Source organism: Schistocerca gregaria, chromosome X (assembly GCF_023897955.1).
Source record: "Schistocerca gregaria isolate iqSchGreg1 chromosome X, iqSchGreg1.2, whole genome shotgun sequence".
NCBI classification, from domain to species: domain Eukaryota; kingdom Metazoa; phylum Arthropoda; class Insecta; order Orthoptera; family Acrididae; genus Schistocerca; species Schistocerca gregaria.
In genome coordinates this window covers 99,530,855-99,554,593 of record NC_064931.1, presented here as the reverse complement: position 1 = coordinate 99,554,593, position 23,739 = coordinate 99,530,855, and positions in this window count along the sequence as shown.

Sequence of the window (23,739 nt, the reverse complement as noted above, 5' to 3'; positions counted from 1 at the left end):
TTGTTTGGACCACTGGACATTTTGGTATCTCAGGGAATGAACAAGAGATTTACCTGGCGATATTGGCTATCAGAATGCCAGATTTGGAAGTGGGGGTCTTAGAACTTCAGACGACTCTACGCCATCAATTGTTCGAGGTCTGTAACTCAGAATGGTCCTCCCTGGAGCACTCAACAAACTGAGGGCAATGTAGGAGACCATCACTGTGTGACAAGCTTCCCTTTGCGCTTCTTTCAGGGAATCCACTGCCCTTTGTCGGCTATAGTTTCACCACACTTGGCTGACCCAAGGTCACATTCTCCAGTGTAAGTACTCACCTTACTGCTAACGTGGTGCCCGCCTGATGGTGGGCCACATCCTTCTGAACTGTCCAAATTTGGCTGCTTTGCGGCATTATCTTCACCTTCTTGATACGCCACCTCTGTCGCAAGCAGTTGTGTGAAGGTACTGATTTCGTGTTGCTGCTGGTGTACTTTACATGTGACCAGCCTCTCTTTGGGTTTTCTGAGAAATTGCGTGATAGTTTCGTTGTGGAAACTATTAAAAGCATCTTGGATTGAAGCTCACGCTAAATTTCGAGCTTCTATAGAGCCTCGTCATTCTTGCGTATTTTCCGTCTTTTTAAATTTGGCGTGCTTTTGTATTTCCACTTGTAACACTGTTCTGAACCATTTTATGTATCATGAAGAATCAGTACCATCGCTTGTTAATTTGTTTGGTATATATCCTTCAATCGCCATCAGTACTATTTCTACATAGCGAGATCCGAAGGTGTGCAGACTGTCTTTTAGAAAGGCGTCAAGAGAATTTTTATCTTTTTCCTTTAAATAGATTTACTTTGCGTTTATTTATGGTGGATTTCGATGTAACTGTATTCAGTTTAGCTAATACAGCTTTGTGGTCACTAATCCCTTTATCCATCATGACGCTTTGTATTTGCTCAGGATTATTTGTTGCTAAAAGGTCAAGTAAAATTTCGGAGCCATTTACATTTAGAGAGGATTCGTGAACGAATTGTTCAAAATTTCTGTGAAAGCATTCAGTAAAATTTCGGACGACGCTTTATGCCTAATACCGGCTTTACACACGTATTTTTGGTAACATAAAGAGGGTGGTTTGATGTCAGTACAAACTTTAATAGTAGGAATGAGGTACCTATTTGAAATAAGACTCACACTTTCTTTGACCAGTCCATCAGTTGTGTCATCTGAGTCAGCGATCGATGAAACTAACCAGTCATTCATTTATTCCAGTTGTCAAATATAACCTATGGTTCACATAGCTCTGAACACTATGGGACTCAAAATCTAAGGTCATCAGTCCCCTAGAACGTAGAACTACTTAAACCTAACTAACCTAAGGACATCACACACATCCATGCCCGAGGCAGAATTCGAACCTGCGACCGTAGTGGTCACGCGGTTCCGGACTGAAGCGCCTAAAGCCGCTCGGCCACAGCGGACGGCCAAGTATAACCTATATACACACTAATCCACACAAACTATCTACTTCAATCTGATTACAAGTTAAACTACTTCTGGCAGCAATAAACACTCTGCCACCAAATACATTTATTCTATCCTTCCTGAACATTGTGTTAGCAGCTTGTGGTCTAATGGCTACCGTTGCTGCCTTTGGATCACGGGGTCCCGTGTTCGATTCCTGGCCAGGTTGGGGATTTTCTCTGCCTGGGGACTGTCTGTTTGTGTTGTCCCCATCATTTCATCACCATCATCATTCGTGACAGTGGCTAGATTGGACTGTGTAAAAAAAAAAATTGGTCTGTGTAAGAACTGGGACTTTGCATGGGCGCTGATGACCGCGCAGTTGGGCGCCCCATAAACCACACGTCATCTTCATTCTGAAAATTGTTAGCACCTCTGTAAAAATTTCATCTGAACTTACTTCTGGATTTAGCCAATTTTCTGTACCTATAACGATTTCAGCCTTAGCGGTCTCTAGTAGCATTTGGAGCTCTGCTCCTTTGCAACTTCAACACCGATTGTTTTAAGGTCTACCTTCATGCGTCTGCCATGCACCCTTTTACACTGATGCCCTTTCTGTAGTTTACCAAGACCCTTTAACCTAGATAAGCTCGCACTCGCAATCACACAACCCCCACTGCCTGTGTAGCTGCATCCTGTGTGTAGTGGACCTCGGACCTATTACGCAGAATATGGAAATCCACCCAATGGCGCAAGTCGAAGAATCTGCAGCCCATATAGTCGCAGAAGCACCCAAACCTCTGATACAGACCCTCTGCTCGGCTCTGTACCAGAGGACCGCAGTTGATCCTGTCAACGATGCTACAGATGGTGAGCTCCGCCATCAGCTCATAAACAAGGCTGGCAATCTTTACCACTTCAGCTAGCCACCGAAAACCAGAGAGAATCTCTTCGCTGCGCGTAGTGGCCGTGCGATTTGAGGCGCCCTCTCAGGAACTGTGCGGCCTCTGCCGCAGGAGGTTCGAGTCCTCCCTCGGGCATAGGTGTGTGTGTGTTGATCTCAGCATAAATTAGTTTAAGTAGTGTGTAAGTCTAGGGACCGATGAACTCAGCAATTTGGTCCCTTAGGAACTCACACACATTTGAACATTAGAACATTTTGAGGATCTTTTCAGATCCGAAGTGATAGACATTGTTGATACCGACATCAGGTACCACTTGGAGTTGGATGCATCCTGTACTCTTCATGGCTTCCAGAAGAATCCTTACCATAGTTAGAATGACTCCTCCTGGTGCGCACACAGGGCACTACCCTCGTTGGCAGCCATATCCCTAAGGGACCCCATTGTGAACGCAAAGTGGGAGCTCCCAGCAACCAGTGACCCATCCTCTGTGAATGTCCAGACCTTGCAGGTGGAAAGGCTTCCCCTGGAGTAGAGTGAGCGACCGCATCTGTCTCAGGGACTTCGTCAGTCACAGACGGTGCCCGGAACCTGCACGTCAGACGGTCTGGGGGGCCCTATGATCAGTCCCTCGGAAAGTCTTTCGCTGGCTGCCACACCTTGGAGCGACCTCTCACTCAGCCATGGGTGACGGGTCAACCTCAGTACCCAGGGCGGCCACAATAATGGACTGATTGTGGGACACGTGAGATGTGCTGGATGACCCTCAAATCTCCATGCGTGGTCCTCCACAGTGATGCCCATTGGAAGCAGCTTCAAGCTGCGCGACTGATGTCAACACAGTCTGAAGATCGGAGCAAAGAGTCAACGACTGTCAGCTCACAACTGAACACAGCAGTTAGTTTCTAGCTAGTTTAAACTCTGCCTGATAAAGAAACAAACTCGCAGGAAATTAACGAGTGTGTGCTGCTGCAGTAATTAAAGCCTGAAGGCTGTAAAAACTGCAATGGCTATTCAAACACAGAACAAAGGCCGGGCGCGACGCAAACAGTGGTACTACGTACTTCACAGTAAATAAAACGTGAAACCGTACCCAATAAATAAGCAAAAATGTGCGAAATTAATTATTTGAATTCTCGTGTTCGATTCCCGGCCGGGTCAGGGATTTTCTCTGTCTCGTGATGACTGGATGTTGTGTGTTGTCCTTAGGTTAGTTAGGTTTAAGTAGTTCTAAGTTCTAGCTGACTGATGACCATAGATGTTACGTCCCATAGTGCTGAGAGCCATTTGAACCATTTTAATGATTTGAAACTAAAGAACACAGAGAAAATTTAAAATAAGTCGCTTCTTATGAGAAGCTGTGTCGAAGCCACAGACGAAAACGGTGTGTCCTGATCTGCAGCTGTAGTAACGATAGCTAGCAATGGCTATGGGTGCTCGGTTTGAGTCCAGCTCCAGAAAAAAGAGTTCATGTCATTTAAAGTTCAAACACGTGCACAGATAACTGTTAATGAATTATGAGTACAGTGACATTAGTCGTGATAAGCTGTTATTGTTGAGGTTTCCATAGATTGCTTGCCACTATTAATCGCGTTTTCTTTAAATTGGTTGTTTCAACAACCAGTTTAAGCGAAACCACTCGTAACAGTAACAACATTTAGCGGATGTAGGGAAAAAGAGTTTAGAAAACAAAAGTACATCTAATCGTCATAGAAATTTAGCATCCAGATATTGGATTAAAATCTCTTCTTCAGAAAATATTTAGTTTTGCCTAAGGATGACTGTATGATTTATGTCACAGAGTTAGTTGTCTCAGACTCTAACGTGTTTTGTAATGCCTTTGAAATGTAATAAAGTAGGGTTTGCGTACGATAAGGGCTCTTTCATCTCTAATAGCATGTTTCCTAGTAATTGCAAAATCGTGATGTCAATTTGCATCTGAACTGATTGCAACAAAGAACAGTGTTCTCTATGAATCTCTTATGGTATAAATTTTGTACAGTCAAATGACTTTTGTGCAAAGTGATTACAGACCTGCAAGACTTCGACGTTTTATGGGCTACATACAAACCTGATGGAACTCAATTGAGATCGTTCGAATAGTTTTGAGCATAATAGTACATTAACTGCATTTGTTAGAACACTTAAATGGAACGAAAACTCTGGAATAGGTGAATACTAAACACGCTTCCTGGAAGATGTAGCTTCCAATACCTAAGTCTGCAGTCTGACATGAATTTCATATCTGATTGTTCTGTGTACCAGTCCCTATTTACCAAGTAGTATTCCGAAATGACTTCCTGGAGGTCCACTGCGCTGGCGGTGATACCACGCCCCGATGACTGCTTTAGAAAGTAGCTGCTGGCTTCTTAGCGTGGACTCCAACCATAAGATCACACCATGAACTCAGCGTGAACTACTGTAGACTGAGCGTAGACTGAATCTCGAGTTCCAGTTTGGATGAAAACGCTATGAGACAAATCGACCATTGGATGCAGTTTAATTACATTCTCACGTCTTGACCACACTTTTTATTATTTCCAAAATAACCTTACGCGTTTTGACATTCCGTCATTCTGAAACTCTTAAATTTCACAAGTGATTAGATACTTAGTATAATGAGTAGAATATGGCTTTCCAGCTTATCAGTGTTATGTCAGTCAAATGAAATTGCTCATTAGGTACTTTGTATCTCGTCAACATTCTCAATCACGAAACCAATGCAAAGTGCTACCAAGGGGTAAATTGTAAACTAAGTGGACTAAACCGCTAGACGGCGCTGTATACATGGCACATGTTTCATTTGTTTGTTTACAGCTATATTTCATCGTTACACTGCATAAAACTATTTCATCAGTTAAGGATTTATGGATGTCACTTTACAATGTCTTACAGGAAGGTACTTCTTTAAGAAACAGTGTGTAACCGATCTTTCGAGTGGTCGAAAATGATGTCTTGGAAGATCCCACTGTATGGCACCAGGGCACATATGGTAAGCTGTCTGTTAACAGACAATTTTTGACAGCTTACAGCATATAATTACTAGAATCAGTAAAAGTTCATAGATACTATTCCTGTCAATGGAAGCAAATACATATATACAGGAAATTTAGAAAATTAGAGAAAGTGCAGTCTTGGAACACCAAACATCAGTTTTATCAATAGTGTATGGCAACCATCCCAGTTTGCCTTATCTAATTACAACTCCTTAACACCCAAACACCATTTTAACTAAAGCAATATCCAAAATACAGTCACGTAAAAACCAATGCATTATTACTGCTACTGGTGCAATGGCAACTGCGCTGCCTTACATAACTTGTTCCCTTTTACGTATGTTACATATCATAATTTTGTTACAGGAATCAAAGATAACTCTTACGTAAATGGGTATAACACTACAGAGTGTTATAAAAAGGTACGGCCAAACTTTCAGGAAACATTCCTCACACACAAATAAATAAAAGATGTTATGTGGACATGTGTCCGGAAACGCATATTTTCCATGTTAGAGCTCATTTTAGTTTCGTCAGTATGTACTGTACTTCCTCGATTCACCGCCAGTTGGCCCAATTGAAGGAAGGCAATGTTGACTTCGGTGCTTGTGTTGACATGCGACTCATTGCTCTACAGTACTAGCATCAAGCACATCAGTACATAGCATCAACAGGTTAGTGTTCATCACGAACGTGGTTTTGCAGTCAGTCCAATGTTTACAAATGCGGAGTTGGCAGATGACCATTTGATGTACGAATTAGCACGGGGCAATAGCCGTGGCGCGGTACGTTTGTATCGAGACAGATTTCCAGAACGAAGGTGTCCCGACAGGAAGACGTTCGAAGCAATTGATAGGCGTCTTAGGGAGCACGGAACATTCCAGCCTATGACTCGCGACTGGGGAAGACCTAGAACGACGAGGACACCTGCAATGGACGAGGCGATTCTTCGTGCAGTTGACGATAACCCTAATGTCAGCGTCAGAGAAGTTGCTGCGGTACAAGGTAACGTTGACCACGTCACTGTATGAAGAGTGCTACGGGAGAACCAGTTGTTTCCGTACCATCTACACCTTGTGCAAACACTATCAGCAGCTGATTGGCCTCCACGGGCACATTTCTGCGAATGGTTCATACAACAATGTGTCAATCCTCATTTCAGTGCAAATGTTCTCTTTACGGATGAGGCTTCATTCCAACGTGATCAAATTGTAAATTTTCACAATCAACGTGTGTGGGCTGACGAGAATCCGCACGCAATTGTGCAATCACGTCATCAACACAGATTTTCTGGGAACGTTTGGGCAGTGATTTTCATCAATTGTTTACTAATGAAATTTTTTCACACGTTGTAACGATGAAATGTAGTTGTAGACAAACAAATGAAACGTGCACCATGTATCCAGCGTGGCCTAGAGCGGTAGTCCATTTTATTTGTAATTTGTCCCTTGGTAGTAGTTTGCGTTTACCTCGTGATTGAGGACGTCAATACAATACAATGCATCTAATGAAAAGTCTATATGACTGACATGACACTGGTAAGCCAGAAAGCCATATTCTACCCCATTACACTATGTCTCTAATCGAATGCGAAATGTTACAGATTTTCATAATATTTGATACCGATTTTGTGTTGTATTTTATAGCATTTGAAACTGACGGAATGTCGAAAAGCGTAATGCGACTTTGGGAACAATAAAAAGTGTGCTCAGGACACCAGAAGATTATTAAACTGACTCTCCAGCCAGACGGCGCTAGTTACATAATCACGCTGTTGAGTACACTCCATCTGCGTGATTGGCTGCCGCCAGCCGGACTGCCAAGCTGCTAGTTCATTTGCCCTCCCCGGATTTAATGTCATCTAACAGGTGGCTGGGATCTACATGTTCTTGTTGTTGTGGTCTTCAGTCCTGAGACTGGTTTGATACAGCACTCCATGCTACTCTATCCTGTGCAAGCTTCTTCATCTCCCAGTACCTACTGCAACCTACATCCTTCTGAATCTGCTTAGTGTAGTCATCTCTTGGTCTCCCTCTACGATTTTAACCATCCACGCTGCCCTCCAATACGAAATTGGTGATCCCTTGATGCCTCAGAACATGTCCCACCAACCGATCCCTTCTTCTGGTCAAGTTGTGCCACAAACTTCTCTTCTCCCCAATCCGATTCAATACTTCCTCATTAGTTATGTGATCTACCCATCTAATCTTCAGCATTCTTCTGTAGCACCACATTTCGAAAGCTTCTATTCTCTTCTTGTCCAAACTATTTATCGTCCATGATTCACTTCCATACATGGCTACACTCCATACAAATAGTTTCAGAAACAACTTCCTGACACTTAAATCTATACTCCATGTTAACAAACATCTCTTCTTCAGAAACGCTTTCCTTGCCATTGCCAGCCTACATTTTATATCCTCTCTGCTTCGACCATCATCAGTTATTTTGCTCCCCAAATAGAAAAACTCCTTTACTACTTTAAGTGTCTCAATTCCTAATCTAATTCCCTCAGCATCACCCGACTTAATTCGACTACATTCCATTATCCTCGTTTTGCTTTTGTTGATGTTTATGTTATATCCTCCTTTCAAGACACTGTCTATTCCGTTCAACTGCTCTTCCAAGTCCTTTTCTCACTCTGACAGAATTACAATGTCATCGGCGAACCTCAAAGTTTTTATTTCTTCTCCATGGACTTTAATACCTACTCTGAATTTGTCTTTTGTTTCCTTCACTGCTTGCTCAATATACAGATTGAATAACATCGGGGAGAGACTACAGCCCTGTCTCACTCCCTTCCCAACCACTGCTTCCCTTTCATGTCCCTCGACTCTTATAACTGCCATCTGGTTTCTGTAGAAATTGTAAATAGCCTTTCGCTCCCTGTATTTTACCCCTGCCACCTTCAGAATTTGAAAGAGAGTTTTCCAGTCAACATTGTCAAAAGTTTTCTCTAAGTCTACAAACGCTAGAAACGTAGGTTTGCCCTTGCTTAATCTAGCTTCTAAGATAAGTCGTAGGGTCAGTATTGCCTCACGTGTTCCAACATTTCTACGGAATCGTAACTGATCTTCCCCGAGGTCGGCTTCTACTACTTTTTCCATTCGTCTGTAAAGAATTCGCTTTCGTATTTTGCAGCTGTGACTTATTAAACTGATTGTTCGGTAATTTTCACATCTGTCAACACCTGCTTTCTTTGGGATTGGAATTATTATATTCTTCTTGAAGTCTGAGGGTATTTCGCCTGTTTCAAACATCTTGCTCACCAGATGGTAGAGTTTTGTCAGGACTGGCTCTCCCAAGGCCGTCAGTAGTTCCAATGGAATGTTGTCTACTCCGGGGACCTTGTTTCGACTCAGATCTTTCAGTGCTCTGTCAAACTCTTCACGCAGTATCGTATCTCCCATTTCATCTTCATCTACATCCTCTTCCATTTCCATAATATTGTCCTCAAATACATCGCCCTTGTATAGATCCTCTATATACTCCTTCCACCTTTCTGCTTTCCCTTCTTTGGTTAGAACTGGGTTTCCATCTGAGCTTTTGATATTCATACAAGTGGTCCTCTTTTCTCCAAAGGTCTCTTTTATTTTCCCTTTAGGCAGTATCTATCTTACCCCTAGTGAGATAAGCCTCTACATCCTTACATTTGTCCTCTAGACATCTCTGCTTAGCCATTTTGCACTTCCTGTCGATGTCATTTTTGAGACGTTTGTATTCCTTTTTGCCTGCTTCATTTACTGCATTTTTATATTGTCTCCTTTCATCAATTAAATTCAATATTTCTTCTGTTACCCAAGGATTTCTAGTAGCCCTCGTCTTTTTACCTACTTGATCGTCTGCTGCCTTCACTACTTGATCCCTCAAAGCAATCCATTCCTCCTCTACTGTATTTCTTTCCCCCATTCCTGTCAATTGCTCCCTTATGCTCTCCTTGAAGTTCCGTACAACCTCTGGTTCTTTTAGTTTATCCAGGTCCCATCTCCTTAAATTCCCACCTTTTTGCAGTTTCTTCAGTTTTAATCTACAGGTCATAACCAACAGATTCTGGTCAGAGTCCACATCTGCCCCTGGAAATGTCTTACAATTTAAAACCTGGATCCTAAATCTCTGTCGTACCATTATATAATCTATCTGAAACCTGTCAGTATCTCCAGGCTTCTTCCATGTATACAGCCTTCTTTTATGATTCTTGAACCAAGTGTTACTTATGATTAAGTTGTGCTCTGTGCAAAATTCTACCAGGCGGCTTCCTCTTTCATTTCTTTGCCCCAGTCCATATTCACCTACTACGTTTCCTTCTCTCCCTTTGCCTACTACCGAATTCCAGTCACCCATGACTTTTAAATTTTCGTCACCCTTCACTATCTGGCGTGGGAAAGTCGTTCCGTCGGCTGCAGTGTTCCTTTGGGCAGCTGTCGCTATGAGCCTCGTTGAACGTCCAAGACTACTCATTGTGCAACCAGTGACATTGAGCCATTCAAGGGATGTCGTAACAGCTCTCGCTTAACGAAAAGGGAAGCAAGGTCTGGAACAGCGACTAAAGTGACGTCTGTCTGGTGCCGAGTCATCTGTTGATGTACTACGTTGCTGCCTCCCAGAAGCAACGATGCGAAACGTCCCGTTCCCCCTGCAGGAAGAAAAGGCAATAGCATCTGCAATTGAGAAAGGTTCTCACATCGAGATGGACCAAAAGAACTGACGCATAGCCGTAATTCAGTGGTCTCAGTGCTATTGCTGCCATAGCATAGGATGGGGCAGGAGCACCAGAAGCATCATGGTGGCGTGACGCAGATCCTGGCGGAAGGTGCAGCTTGCTGAGCCCTTGAGATACTCCTGGCGGCACGTGGACGCAAGAGAACGGATCCTGGAAGGGGATGAGAATGGAAAACAGGCAACCGTTTGAAGAATAACAATGGAGGGACTCCGTTTGGGGAAGACGACAGATAGAGGAAGCTGTCGATGGGTCTGTCTGAAGGATCCCACAGCATGAAATGAGCATTAGAGTTCCACACCTGAGGAAGGCTGTCCATCATGTAGTTTCAAGAAAGCGCGTTGGCGATGGGGGACATTCATGGTTGTTCCTTCATTTTACGTACTGACACCTGACGGAAGCATGCATGGTGACCAACAATTTCTATCTCAATGGGGCCACCGGAGCAGAACTGGAGCCAGTACCCTGGCGCCAGTCGCTCCACCCCAGGCTTGGAAGGAGATGGAGGGGCTCCTTCATCGACCACATCTACATTTACATCGACACCAACTATATTGTATGAGTCGGGCTTTCCTTTAGGTCTTGGAGCTCTGATACTTTCCCAACACAGCTACGACAATTTACATCTGTTATACCGATGGTTCCTGTATCTATGTTCATTCTGTGTTCGGCTTGCACCCCTTAAGACTGAAGCCCGTTTTGTGTTTCCTCGGACGGAAGTGCTTCAATCGTGGACACAGAAACTCAGATGCTGGAAAGATTAAGGCCTGTGACAAGAAACTGCGCTGGAACAATGAATGAATGGTGCTGCACAGGCACATTACAACTACCAAAAACAGTATGTAGTGGTTATTATAGATTATAAGAGGACGGACAAGCGTAGTGTAAGCAGTCTCCATAGTAGATCTGTTACATTTCCTAAGTGTCCTGCCAATAAAAAGTAGTCTTTAGTTAGTGGAGACTGTTTCTCAGGAAGGCGGATTCCCTTTAGCACACGTGTGGATGACCTCATACTTTCCGTTATTTAGGGTCAATTGCCAATTTTAGCACCACACAGATATCTTTTCTAAATCGTTTTGCAATTTTTTTTGACCTTCTGAGGACTTTATTAGTCGATAAACGACAGCGTCATCTGCAAACACCCTAAAACGGCTGCTCAGATTGTCTCCCAAATAGTGTATGTAGATAAGGAACAGCAGAGGACCTATAACACTACTTGGAGGAAAGCCAGAAATCACTTCTGTTTTACTCGATGACTTTCCGTTAGTTATTACGAACTGTGACCTCTCTGATAGGAAATCAGGAATCCAGTCACATAACTGAGACGATATTCCATAAGCACGCAATTTCACTACAAGCTGCTTGTGTGGTACAGTGTCAAAAGCCTGCCGGAAATCCAGAGATACGGAATCAATCTGAAATCCCCTGTCAATAGCACTCAACATTTCATGAAACTAAACAGATAGTTGTGTTTCACAAGAACGATGTTTTCGAAACCTGTGTTGACTGTGTGTCAATAGACCGTTGTCTTCGAGGTAATTCATAATGTTCGAACACAACATATGTTCCAAAATCCTGCTGCATATCGCTATTGATGGGTGACGACTGCTTAACGGTACGTAGTGAGTGCTGGTCCCATGGTGTAGCCTGATGTTCCAGCAGTGTGTGTCTGGCAGATGAAGTGGAGACCTGGCGGGCGACCAGCAGGAGAGGGGCGAAGGGCGATTCTAAGATGCTTCTCGAGGTTTAGGTGCGGGATGCTGACGAGCCGAACGACGAGCTTCAGTAACGGCAGGATGCTGAAAAGTTGCCTGAAACACATCGGAATCGACCCATTAGGATGCCCATTCAGAGCTTTGTGTTTCTTGAAAAGCGTGCACCAGTCACAAACTTTCATTTAAATAGGGGCGAAAGGCGCCGTTCTGCAGTCTTGGGGCAGAGCTTGAGCAAGTAACATGTCTCTGACCGTGGAATGAATTTATGTCACAGCTCGGGTTTTCACGTCGAAATTGAAGAATACTGGTCAGCCCTTGCAAAGAGGCAGTTCATAAAATATAATAATGTCCGGATTGTTTATACGTGGCCGGCTGTTGTGGCCGAACGGTTCTAGGCGCTTCAGTCTGGAACCGCGCGACCGCTACGGTCGCAGGTTCGAATCCTGCCTCTGGCATGGATGTGTGTGATGTCCTTAGGTTAGTTAGGTTTAAGTAGTTCTAAGTTCTAGGGGACTGATGACCTTGCCGGCCCTGGTGGTCTAGCGGTTCTAGGCGCGCAGCCCGGAACCGCGCGACTGCTACGTTCGCAGGTTCGAATCCTGCCTTGGGCATGGCTGTGTGTGATGTCCTTAGGTTAGTCAGGTTTAAGTAGTTCTAAGTTCTAGGGGACTGATGACCACAGCAGTTGAGTCCCATAGTGCTCCAACCGAGCGAGGTGGCGCAGTGGTTAGCACACTGGACTCGCATTCGGGAGGACGACGGTTCAATCCCGTCTCCGGCCGTCCTGATTTAGGTTTTCCGTGATTTCCCTAAATCGCTTCAGGCAAATGCCGGGATGGTTCCTTTGAAAGGGCACGGCCGATTTCCTTCCCCATACTTCCCTCACCCGAGCTTGCGCAACGTCTCTAATGGCCTCGTTGTCGACGGGACGATAAACACTAATCTCCTCCTCCTCCCATAGTGCTCAGAGCCATTTGAACCATTTGTTTATACGTAACAAAAAACTTACGGCATGCCGCTTGCACAGGATAGAGTAGCATGGAGAGCTGTATCAAACCAGTCTCTGGACTGAAGACCACAACAACAACATTAGAACATTCAAATGACACTAAGAACTCCGTCATGACTGAATACTAAAAATACTTCCTGGAAGAGGTAGCTTCCAATAACATGCAATACAAGAGTGATTATTGTGCGTAGTGGTCTGTATCTACCAAGTAAAATTCCGAGATGTCTTCCTGGAGCTCCACTCTTAGATGACTGCTGTAGACTGTAGCTCGGCGGCTTCGTAGCGTGAACTCCAACCGTGGACTGATGGCTGCTTGAAATTGCTGTGAACTCACTGTGTACTGAACGTAGGCTGTCTGTCGAGGCTCAGCGGCGCTGCTTATATTGCTGCGCTTTTGAGTACACTCAGTCATTGTGATTGTCTTCCGCAGGCCAGAATGACAAGTTGCTTGCTCTTTGGCCCTCGTGATTGGCGTCTATAGAAAGCGTGGAAATGTATTTCCATCGGCTGCGGTCGCTGTCAGCCTCGCCGAACGGCAGCGCCTGCTGGTTATGCAGCCGGTGACACTTTGCCGTACATGGGTATATACTCTGGGGGGAGGAGGGGGGAGCGCCAAAGGATGTACCATAAATAATACAGAATTCGAATCAAGAACTGTACCTACCCGCGTAACTTAAAGTTAGATATCCTCGGTTTCGTTAAGCGACTCAGATCTCGTAATAAATGCCACTCTCCAGGACCAGATTGTTTACATATTAGATTCCTTTCAGAGTATGCTGATATAATAGCTCCATACCTAGTAATCATACACTAACGCTCGCTCGATGAAAGATCCGCATCTAATGACTGGAAATTTGCACAGGTCACGACAGTTCTCATGAAATAAAATAGGAGCAATCCGCTGAATTATAGACCCATAGCACCGACACAGATTTGCAGTAAAATTTTGGAGCATACGCTTTGTTCGAACATTATAAATTATCTCGAAGGAAAGGATCAGTTGTCACGTAGTCAGCACGGATTCAGAAAATATTGTCCTTCTGCGACACAGCTAACTCTTTATTCTCATGAAGTAATGAGTCCTATCGGCAGAGGATTTGAAACTGATTCCATATTTCTGGATTTCCATAATGTCTTTGAAACATTGCTCATCAACAGGTTCTAATCAAATTGCATGACTGTATTATCGTCTCAGTTGTGTGTTCAGACAGAAAGGTCAAAGTTCGTAATAACCGACGGAAAGTCATCGAGTAAACCGATGATCATATCTGTCGTTCTCAAACTACTCTGTGCAACAGAATTGAAGGATGACTTTTTCGAAATTACCTCCCGTTCCTACGCATACGTTTAAAATTTCGCTCACAGGTCCCTACAACCTTTCTCCGCGATGGTGAAAACGCTTGGCGCCCTGCGACGTCACTCTCGGGCAAGCTGTTGATTCATGCAATAAAAGGCCACAACTTAGTAGTTCGTGTGAACTGTAAGGTGGGTTAATGTTGTCACATTGGCACCAAGTTTCACCGCAATTCTGTCCAACGCCACAGTGGACATGCCACAAGATGAGAAGATTGTCAAAGCCCCTCTTACCCACATCCCACGCCTTATTTGACGTCTCTGCGGTGGAGGTTAGAATCGCACTGAAATCAAGAGGGTTTCTTATGAGTGGCCCAGGAAAACGTTTCAGATGCACCGCGGCTCAGAATCGCCACGAGAAGGTGGGGGGGGGGGGGGGGGGGAGGGTGCCATCAATAAAACCACCACTTTCCCTGGGGCGTTGATTCCCACAAATTTAGCGGCTGAAAACGACAGTTCGCAGTGACATCAGCAATAGGAAGACGTTCTCCACATCCGTGGACACTGCTAACACCCTCGGAAGTTTCAACCCTTCTCTAAAGCCACTGCGGGGCTGCTTCCCCGTTAAAGGTGATCGCACCCCATTGGAGTGCAGCGCGACAGCAATTCTTGCCCACATGTTCAGGTTGGAACCTCTAGGGACCGTTCAAAACCATGTGGTGTGATCACGAGGGACAGTAACATCAACAGGTGCATATATAAAACAGCAAAGGGTACCTCTAAGATCCCCACGTTTCTGCAGGACTCTCGGTGCCACTTACGTACCTTTGTTAAGCACGTTAGAAATGTACCTTCAGAAATTTCGACACCAATTAAGTCTGGTGGCTTCTCTAGCGCCTGAATGTTACTCAACCTTTTAGGCACCTCTCGGGTGTAGTTTTCCTGCCATCAGACACTAGAGCAGCCGCCAGGATAAATTAGTGACAACATTTGTTATGTTTGTAACATGCGCAACAGTGTTGCGTAGGTGGAACCGTGGTTGGTGTTATCGTGTGACACGTCCACAGTGGCGTTGCGCGGAATTGTAGTGGAATTTGGTGCCAATGTAACATCAGTAATCCACCTTCCAGCTCACATGAAATTCTGACCAGTGGTCTTTTTTATTTTTTATTTCTTTTTCAGTGTCGACGTCTTGCTGTTAGAAGTATCGCCGAGCCCGAGGGTGACGTTACAGGGCTTTTTCACAATTACAGAGGAAGGTCAAATGGATATGTGAGCGACGTTTCAAATATGTGCGTCTCAATGGGAGACAATTATGGTGTTTCGAAAAAGCGACCCTTTAATTCCGTCGGGCAGTGAACAAAATGGTTTAGGAGGCAATCTGTGAAGATCTCTTTGATTGTTTGCGGATTATGCTGTCCTTTACCTTCTAGTAAATTCATCAGAATATCAAACCCAATTGAAAAAAGATTTACAGAAGATATCACAGTACCGACCGATAAAAATTATGAACGACTTAAATTGGAACGATCACACTGACAATGTTTTGGAGAAGACGAACCAAAGACTGCGTTTTATTGGCAGAACAGTTTGAAAATGCTATATGTCCACTAAAGACACTGCCTATACTAAGCTTGTAAATCCTGTGCTACAGTATTACTGTACGGTAGCAGCAACCATCAAACAATGTTATTATTCAAGCGTTCTACGGTTACCTTCAAAGGGGTTTTATGGAGACAAAGAGGGAAAGTGGTTATCTGCCAAGATGGGTTCTTTCTTTACACTGCTGAAATACTCGATCACACAAATTTAAAGCCACCGCTCTCATTCACTCTGTATGTTGATGTAAGTTAATAACTTACTTTTTATACACAAATATTAAAATTTTCAAAGCCTGCTCATACCTCATTCACACATATACGTAAAATTCTCTCATATTTGTCCCTATCTTAAGTCCCTCTCGCTTAGTTGATGTTCTTGTCTTAAATCCCTCTCACTTCGTTGAAGCTACAACACGTAACGGCAAAAAGCACGCTTTTTCTGACTGCTTGGTTACGTTTGAGAATAAAGGTGCTATTGAGATGTAAAATGATTTTGTTTTCTCAAGGCCTGTCAAGTATAGCAGAGTGCCCAAATTGTCATTATCAGAAAAAAAACAGTACGTTGAAGTGGTGGCTGGCGCCTTAGAGTTGTCTCACCGATGCATTTATTATATATTTATTTATTAACATTACAGATTGATCCACTACCTTGATAACTATAGTAGGTCGTTTCGTATTACAGACTAAACAATTTTCAGAATTTTAGTACTTTTCTTGTTTTTTATATACTTAAACTCTTAGTTAAAAAAGAAAACCAAAACCAAAAAGCAAGATACAAAAAGTACAATCGGAAAAAATTACTATATCCTCAAGAAGAAACTAGTACGTGAAAGAAAAGATTTAGAGAGCAAAAGAGGTCCTCTTAACCACCCGGTAAACACTTCGAGCCTGTCTCACCTGAATTAGCATATTCTAATCTACTGTAGCTACTACTACAGTATATGTATGTATGTTGTGAAATTAACTCTGCGTGATTAGTGCATGAGATATGAGAGTATTATTTGTAAGTACAATTGCTTTCTCCACTTAACCGCGCCGTAAGCAGTACAGGAGTTTCTGGAGCTGATCTCGAGCCTCGTCTCCCAGAAGAGCAATTGTGCTTGTGTATTTACATCTTATTATACTGCATATGTACTTTTATGCATAACTTTATAAAAGTCACATGTTTTATAGTTTGCATTTATACCTTGTACAAATGACACAGTTACGTGTTTGAAAATAATGATCTAAATAACAAAGTAATTACTTGTTTTACTTGCACAAACAGGAAAATTCGTTGTTTCATTTCTATTACTTATTTCTAAATTCCATGTTTGTATTACTTGTAATATTGTTGCAGTCGTGTGATCTGCTACTATGGCGTGTGTGTACCTGGTGATATTGGAGCGTTCATGTCATCATCTATGTCTCTATGTTTGGCTGTTTCCATATCAGTGCTTGAATCTCTGTTGTTCCATGCATCATGCGTGGCGTAGGTTGTATTTCGAGTCGTGATCTTACATATGGTCGTTGCTGCTTATAAGTCTTGTGTAGGGCTCTTGATATTTCATCAGTGATGCGATTAACCATTCTTCAGGTATCTGGGTCTCTTAAAGCTTGCTCTATGTCTTCGATTTCTGACGTCGGCCTTACGTGTGTGTGTGTGTGCCGCATATCAGTGTTAAGTGTTCGGGGGATCTATGTTGCCGACATTCACACGTATCACTTTGGCTAAGGCCAAAGCGGTGTGTATTGTAAGGGCCATGGTCCGTCACGAAGCATACCATACCGCGATTTGTGTGAGCGTGTCTGAGTCTCAACCGTTCTCAGATGTTCGGGAAGAAGGAGAAAATGTGACGGTCCTTGTCAGATGTTTCCCATTCTTTTTGCAATGTCTCAGACTTCCAAAGATTTACTTGGCATTTTTCTGTAATATACTCCACTCTAATCTCACGTACATTATCCAGTCTTCCTCTTTTGAGCCAGTATGCTGCTGCTCTGTTTCTAATGGTTATATCAATTAGATATGTTGCACGTACAACGTATACGGCTTCCACAGACGTGATGCGAAATTCCCCTGACATTCTGAGCAATACACCTCTTTGTCCACGCCTCACAGTGGAGTTTTGGGTCGTGAGTGATAATCGATGCACCCAGGCAAACGCTGCGAAACATGTTATAGATTCAAAGAGGGTAGTATGATACATTCACAGTGTCTGCAGTTTAGTGTGGTGAGATTGTGCATTAATTGTGTCGCTTTTTCAGTCGCAAGTCTTATGTATTCGTTGAATGTCAATCCTTCGTCGAGGAGCATCCCTAGGTATCTTGGTATTTTCCCCTGTGTGCTACTGTTGTTCATCGTAATGGTGGGGTTTCTCTGCAATGCCCCTTTGGTCAGTAAACATATTGTCTTGCATGCAGTAATTGTGAGCTTATTATGGCTGCACCAGTCATGCAGTTGTTAAGGAGTTGTGTAGCCTTGCTTTCGAGTTGCATTCTCGAGTTTGCAGTTATTACAACTACCAAGTCGTCAGCATAGGCTGCTACACCCTTCACCTTATCATCTTCGTGCAGATTGTTTAGGAGCGGTTCTACGGCAATATCCCAGAAAATTGGCCGACAGGTTGAGACTTGTGGGCATCATTTTGGTATTGTTTTCATAATCTTTTGTGTTCCTGCTTGCCATTGCACCACCCTGTCTTCGTAGAGGTCGAGTAAGCTATTGTATAAGACTGCTGGCGTCTGCATCTCTCGTAAACTTGCGAACAAGGCTAGCCACCAGGGACTGTCGAAAACACCTGATATCCATTGCTATTGCTACTGCGTAGTGCGCGTTTAACTGCATCGTCTATTGAGCTTTTCGGTCTAAAACGATACTCATGTGAACTAGTTCCGAGGAGCGCCCTGTGTGACTGTAGTCGATTACACAGCAGGCTCTCCTGCACCTTAGCCAAGTGTCCAAGAGGCAGAAGGGCCTGTAAGTGTTTGGATCTGTTGGGTCTCGATCCTCTGATTTTTTTGGTGATTACCACATTCGCTGTTTTCCGCATGACAGGGACCCTATCTTGGGGCAGTGGTTCATTTAGTTAGTCTGTTAGAAAGGGGATGACCGGTGAAACAGTATCTTTTAGTATTTATGAGTGTATTCCATCTGTACCGAGAGTCTTCTCATTTTTTAATTGTTCTATTGCTAACGCCACCTCTTCATTGGTGAATGGGAGAGTGACGGGGCCTTTTGTGTAGGTGTCCTCCATTTGTCTTCGTAAGTCTGTGTGATGTCACTGGTCATTTCCCTTTTCGTCGTCAGGGAGAAGCTTGTCCAGCAGGTACTCTGCTGAACATGTCTAGCCCCTCGTTATAGTGCCGTCCGTGCACCTCAGAGTTGACGGTACTGTCGGCGTCTTTACATAATCTGGTAGAAGTTTAAATTATCCCCCTCCCCCCCCCCCCCCCCATGTATTTTTTGTACCTCAATTTATGCAAAATTGTTCCAATCATCGTGTCTGGTCGTGTATAGTTTTTTTTATATTTTTGCTTTGCATCACGGTATATTTCCAGTGCTGTTTTTGCTTTTTGGTAATGTTTCCTTTTGTCCCTAGTGTCTTTCCTTAGTTTTGCTAACCCAGCGGACCAGGGACGTTTCTGTTTCGGTGCACAGTCGGTCTTTGGGGTAGCTAATTCTTAAGCTTTTGGGAGCAGGTCCGCCAGAATGTGAGTTGTATAGTACATGATACCATTGGCTGTATGGAGGGAAAACTCTTCAACCACGTCCCTTAATTTTTGCCAGTCACCCGTGTTTAGAAGATGTCGTTTTTGTTGATGTGAAGTCTGTGTGTTCGTGTTTGTGTGTGTTTGTGTGGATTAGTGTGGTGTTGTAGTCACTATGTGTGTGTTTTTTATAGTACTTCTCATTTGTTGACGTATACTATGGATTTCGCATTTGCTACTGAGATGTCAATATTGTTGGATTCTCCTGCATTGTTGCAGTATGTAGGTGATTATCCTGCTTCATTAGAACAAAGAACCTGCATTCATTTATTCTGTCAACTATGATTTGTCTCCTATAGTCTGTTCTTCCTGCGTGCCACAGTGTCGGCCATGCATTGAAGTATGAGTAATCTTCTGTCCCTAGGAAATTGCGCTAAATCTTTTATTTTGTCAGTAAAGGGCTCCATGTCATATGAATACTGTGCATACATGGATGTGATAACATTAGTCCGAATTTTAAAACTTTTTGTCAGATGATGTGTTGAAAGTAGGTGCTATTGAATCAATTTTTATGACGATTTTAGAAATAACTACTGTTTTTGTCTATTACGTCAGGTTTTTACTCAAAATAAGAAGTAATAATTTGACGATTTTCAATTCTGGGTCCACAAATATATTCCAGCACCATTTCACACAAGATGAGTTTGTAATCAAAACACGTTTAAAAAATCAAATACATTTGAAAAATACGGCACAGAACTCCCCCAATTTGTTTCGTAACTACCTGGTATAAAACAAGAAATCAACAGTGTTTCAGAAATTTTTAAGCTCTCTTCTTTGGCTTCCTTGCTGATATGACTGTCCCTCTTCAACATCCGACAACAGTCGGTATCACAGCTACTGTCCAGTGCCGTTGGTACCTCCTCTCCATCTTCTTAATATCTTAGTGAAAAACTTGACTCTGCTCTTCAATATAAAGTCCCAATTTTTCGGAAAGTAGTCGATATGTGAGTGTATAAAGTGGGCTCTCATACTCATGTTACAACCCATCTTCTTGAAATTTTGCAACTTTTGTCAACAATGGCCTCGTAATTAGGATCTCTGTTATTGCATAGAAAGTTTTCAGTAAGTGATCGGAAGGCGGTCATGGACCTATTTCTCTTTTCTTCATGGTCTTTTCAGAATCTTCATCCTTCAGGAATTTCTTTATTTGAGGACTAAAAAAAATTCCAGCTTTCAGTTTCTTCGTGTGATGAAATTTCTTGGAAAGATACTTGACACAGGATCCATCCCGTCGAAGAGCCTTTATAAATTACTTTATCAAGCCGAATTTGATTTGTAGAGATGGAAGCAAGACTTATTTTGTACTGCAAGCTCTTCGTGCAGGATATTTTTAGCTACAGGCACAAAATTTCTCAGCTCTAGCCAAAGTCTCACACTCCAATGTATTTGCCTTGTCCTACTGTCCCATTCACATAGAAATCAAGGAATTTTGAGAATCCAGCTTGTTGTCCTAATAGTACTCTGATAACTTTGAAGTCACCGCAGGTAATCGAAGTGTGTTCCTCTACTGGACACCTGTTAAGAGTATCTACATGTTCTCATACATCGCTTTCATTTGAACTGAACGGGCCACAAGAATGGACCCATACACGTTTCCATTGTGCAGTAACACGCCTTTCAGACTCCTCGTTGACAAGTCTAGAAAAGTCTCTACTGTATAGGCTCATGTTCAATTCCATAGAGCCGGCTGCTGTGGCCGAGCGGTTCTAGGCGCTTCACTTCAGAAGCACGGGGCTGCTACGGTCGCAGGTTCCAATCCTGACTTAGGCATGGGTGTATGTGATGTCCTTAGGTTAGTTAGGTTTAAGTAGTTCTAAGTTCTAGGGGACTGATGACCTCAGATGTTAAGTCCCATAGTGCTTAGAGCCATTTGAACCATTTTTGAATTCCATAGGAGTTCATTAACTCGTTCTGTGAGAATAAATGAACCAATTCTTTCTCTCCATGTCTGTACAAAGAGTAATGTGTTCCTGGTTCCAGAAGATTCTTACTTTTTAACCGGGAGCCAAGTAGTTCTGCAGATTCCTCAGGAAAATTAAAATCTCGTACGAGAGCATTAAGTTCAATCTGAGAGAACAGCTATGGAGTAAAGTAGCATTCAGGCTGGTAGACATCACTATCGTCTTCGGTAATTGCATCAACTTCATTTTCTTTAGCATCTTCGGCCACATCCTCCACAACACCTGGAGGAAGAAGAGAAATCAGATCTTCTCCATGTGCAAACTGACCTAATGGCTGAATCAATGCTTGGATACACAATTTGTCTCTTATTTTTCGAAGTGCATCCCTGAACATTAAGTAAGCAGAAGTAACAGTCATCAACGTGATTTTAGGCTCCCTCCACATGATTGGAATCACAAATGGCATGTATGTTTTCTTTCCGTCTGTCCACAATCTTAACCTTTCCACACAATAGGGCAAACTGTCTCTGGTGCCCATCCCTTGTTCTCGTCACCCAGCTTCATTTTAAAATAAGCGTGATAAACATGTTACTCATAGTCTCTCTAGTCACTGCAAAGATCCCAGAAATGTAACACAATACGTTTATGTTCTTCACACACTTGACATTGTAGAAACTATCAACAGTAAGCAAAGTGTTTTATTAATACTATCTTAATTATACAGAATAAGCTAAATATAGCATTGGTAATACAAGCCTATCAGATAAGAAACATTTACAGCGTCACACAGATACAACTATCATCAACAGGTGTAACAACCTAAAGGTATACAGGCCCGTATTGAGAAGCTTCCCTCCAACAATACGCATAACCTACTGTCATAGCAACATACCTTTGAATTGTGGCAAAACTGTACTTGATAGCAAAAGACTGAAAACAGTTTTTGAATCATTGTAAAAAGTTGAGGTAGTATCACATATTAATTTTCAGTCATCTGACACCATGCAGACTAATGTAATCCAAGATTCTCGACCATGCATAATTTCAGCTGTGTATACATGTTTAGAACAAAGTTGCGTTATTTTTGTGACTGTGTAATTTCTGTTCGCTGTTACAATTGCAGCCTTGGCATTCTGGAGCCCGTTAACTGTTATGGTATGTTTGGGAAGGCTTGGAAATCTCCCACCACGCTTGTATGACTCTCGGAGACAAATTATATCTGCCTGCACGTCTTTCAGACGTCTAGCCAGTTCCATGCCAACTAAAGAGCTCTTATGGCAGTTTACTTGTAAGATCTTCACAGCGGGGGGTATCTCTTCTCCTAAGAGTGTGAAGACCTCACGATGGTCCTTTGACAGGTTCTCTGCCCTAAGTGTCGTTCTGTCGGTCAGTTCTGTTGTAGGGAAACATATTTTTATAATCAATTATGTTATTATTGTGTTGTTTGGGGTTCCTGTGTGTGTCCTGTGAAACATCCTGACATTTGTCTTCCCCCTGTTGTCCGTGTACACTGGGAACTCTTTATGTTCTGTTGTAGGGAAACATATTTTTATAATCAATTATGTTATTATTGTGTTGTTTGGGGTTCCTGTGTGTGTCCTGTGAAACATCCTGACATTTGTCTTCCCCCTGTTGTCCGTGTACACTGGGAACTGTTTATTGATGAAGTATTTTTAACTGTATTATTAGGTAGATTGTTTGTATTTAGCATTGGACTTTCAGTATCTCTGTTTTTGGAATATTGATTCCCCATCTAGAGGTTATTTGGCACCAGAGTGTTTCATTTGTGGCTATTTCCCTATGTGTCTGTGCCGTCTGTGCTGCCACCATATGTAAGACGTACGGGCCTTATGTATGCTCTGCATTTGCAAGAGTTATATTCTGAATGTAGTTTTAATTATGTATTTTAAACTATTGAACTGTTAGCAAGTGTCGTATCTTTTTGTGTTTCTTGTATTGGTATGTCAATATGTCTATCTCTTCCTTGTTTGCAGTCTTCTGAATGAATATGTGTTGGTATGACTGAGGTGCCCTAGGTATCCTTTTGTGTTTTTTAAATTCCCCTCTACAATGGTAGAAAATGTCCTCTTCCAGGTCCTCTATCGAGCAGAAGTCCGGTCTGGAAGATCGTCCACTGGAACATATCGTGTTTTATCTGCCTTCAAATGGTTCAAATGGCTCTGAGCACTATGGGACTTAACTTCTGAGGTCATCAGTCCCCTAGACTTAGAACTACTTAAAACTAACTAACGTAAGGACAGCGCACACATCCATGCCCGAGGCAGGATTCGAACCTGCGACCGTAGCGGTCGCGCGGTTCCAGACAGTAGCGCCTAGAACCGCTCGGCCACTCCGGCCGGCTTATCTGCCTTCCTACGTGGTCGTCAATGGCTCTCTGTGGACACATGGC